This window comes from Chiloscyllium punctatum, unplaced genomic scaffold (genome assembly GCF_047496795.1).
Source record: "Chiloscyllium punctatum isolate Juve2018m unplaced genomic scaffold, sChiPun1.3 scaffold_1447, whole genome shotgun sequence".
In the NCBI taxonomy this organism is placed as follows: domain Eukaryota; kingdom Metazoa; phylum Chordata; class Chondrichthyes; order Orectolobiformes; family Hemiscylliidae; genus Chiloscyllium; species Chiloscyllium punctatum.
This window is the reverse complement of record NW_027311181.1, coordinates 20,001-22,500: the sequence shown is the minus strand read 5'-3', so window position 1 is coordinate 22,500 and position 2,500 is coordinate 20,001. Positions and strand designations below refer to the sequence as shown.

General features: G+C 67.0%; 1 non-coding gene across 1 annotated transcript; it reads left to right on the top strand.

Annotated features, from left to right (window-relative positions):
• The first annotated feature begins 990 nt into the window (after window positions 1–990).
• On the top strand, window positions 991–1,144 carry LOC140475173 (5.8S ribosomal RNA). Its single transcript, XR_011959746.1, has one exon. It is a non-coding gene; the product is annotated as a 5.8S ribosomal RNA (ribosomal RNA).
• Window positions 1,145–2,500: the final 1,356 nt, after the last annotated feature.

Genomic DNA, 2,500 nt, shown 5'->3' with positions numbered 1-2,500 from the left:
GGGTTCGCATCACCCTTCGTCACAAGGGGCGAAGCCCGTTCCACCGTCTCGTCAGTAGTGCCGACCGGTCTGTGATCGACGAGGGGAGCCACACCAGGTCCGGCCCTGCTGCTTGGCGGCACCGCGTCGTCGGGAGCTCGCGACAGACGGAGGGTTTCGGTGTACTCTCCAGCCACGGGAAACGAAGCCGGTGATGCAGGCGCCGGTCTTTCGCTCCCAAATCGGCTGGGTTTACATCGTTGCTATCTAGTCACGCTCCCTTCAAACCCGACGGGGTACCTATTCCCCTCACCCGTCTGTGCGTATACAGCCTCTTTGCACTTGCGGGATGGGGGTGGTGGTTTAAAGACTCTCGAGTTGCCGCCCGTCGGTCTCCGAGCTCCGTGCAGTAGTGATCCCCAGCGAACTGCCAGCAGGGCGAACGAGCGATCCCGCTCTCGGTCGGGGCGCCTGGCGTCGATCGGTGGTCGGTGGCTTGCGGGCAAGCTGCGCTGTGAGTGTGGGAACGAGTATGACGAGCCGTTGCCGCGACTCCCAGTCCACCTCGGCGGTGGCTGGGCCGGGCGGGCGTCTGCTCGGGCGAGTGCCGCCCCCGCCTCCTCGCAGGAAGTCCGCTCGCCGACACGCCGCCACGTGCACGCGTCAGTGACGCTGCCGAACCGATGGCCGGTGCCCGTTCCCGCCTCTGCTTTTCCTAGGGCAAAGCTGCTGCACGCCTCGTGATACTAGGCGGGCGACATGGTGGCGGTGATCCTGCCTCCGTCGCTGCGGTGCGTTGGGGCACGCATCGCCTCTTGGGCGCCCTGTCCTCCTCCCCCCAATAGACGTATGTTTCTGCGGGCCGCACCAGGATGGTGCTCCCCATCGCTTCACGCCACCCTGCTCCGCCCGCACGCCGGCGTGCAGGTGGCTGTAGCTCAAGGTGGGGAGCGTATGTGCGGTCCGGGTCGCTTTCCTCTGGCGAGGGAGAGACCTAAAACAAACTCAGACAACTCTTGACGGTGGATCACTCGGCTCGTGCGTCGATGACGAACGCAGCTAGCTGCGAGAATTAATGTGAATTGCAGGACACATTGATCATCGACACTTTGAACGCACTTTGCGGCCCCGGGTTCTTCCCGGGGCCACGCCTGTCTGAGGGTCGTTTGGCAATCAATCGCACTCGCCTTGGCTGGCGAGAGCGCGGCTGGGGTGTCGCAGAGGACCCGTCCTCTTTGTCCCCCTAAGTTCAGACTCCGGAGCCCTCCGGCGTCGGAGCGCTTGGCCTTTCCCCCCCACCCTGCACATTCCGTTCGTCAGGCTCGACGCCATCCCCCCGCCGGGGAGCGCGGCCTGGCGTCCGTCTGTGTCGTGGCAGTGGGGCCAGCACGGCTGTCACCGGTCCCAGAATGGCTGTCGGTGGTTCACACTGTGTGTGTGTGCCAACCCTCCTGGTCTCTGGGACACGGAGCTGCCACGAAGTGTTGAGCCTCCAGTGGGGGGTCTGCCTAAGCTCTGCACGTCCGCATTGGGTCCGTCTCTCGGTTGGCTGGCAGTGGAAAGAGTGAAGGGAGCCGCGGAGGTCCGGTGCTGGTGCGCCGCCGGCCTGACCGTGGAGCTCGCCGGTTTGACACGCTGACCCGACTCGATGGTTGATCGATTGAGAGTGCTGGGAGCTGCAGGCCGCCCGCTGCTGCAGCCGCCCGTCTCGTGGTTCGTCCTCGGCCTTAAGTGGCCGGCGGGGCGTCTGATCCTGTCTCCCCTGCTGGCGCCGAGTGCCTGGCCGAGGGAGGAGGTTTTCGTCGAACGCTGTGACTTGGACGGTCGCACGCGCGTGGATCGCTGGCTCTTGGCTCTCCCGTTCAGTCCGCACGTTTTCCGCTCCGTCCTGCCACCGGTCTCGGGAGGTACGGAGGGGTTGGCGGGCGTGGTGTGTGCTCCGTCACCGTGCAGGCACACCTACCACGCCGTCGGCCGACCCCCGCACGGTCCTCCTGGCCATCGGGAGGACGGCGGAACGTCGGGCTGTCGGGGGCCAAGTCGCCAGAAGGCCACCGCTGTGTCTTCCGTACCCTGTCACCGTCGGCGTGCCTTCCTCAACTCGTCCGACTCGGGGCCGCTGGGTTCAGGAGCGGCGTCGCCCGCCGGCCCCACTGAAGGCCGTGCCGTTCCGCGGCTGGCGATCGATGTGCGTGGCGTGCCTGCGCGACCGTTCGCCACTTGAGCCTCGGCACTCCTCTCTCCCTCTCTCTGACCGTCGGGCAGTCTCTGTCTGCTGGTGCCTCGCACGTCCCGGGCGGCGGGTCGTCACCCCCGCGACCGGGCCTCCGGCAAGGCAGGAATCAGGCTGACCCTTCCGCTCGAGTAAGCAGCCGGCACTTCCGAGTTTCGCCTCCCGCCGTGGACGGGGGAGGGTCTCCGGTCCCGTGGAATTGCGCCGAGCACGTCCCCGCGCGTGGACGCGGCGGCGCTGGAGGCGGCAGGGGCGGCCACTCGTCGACACCATCGCTGGCCAAGGGTG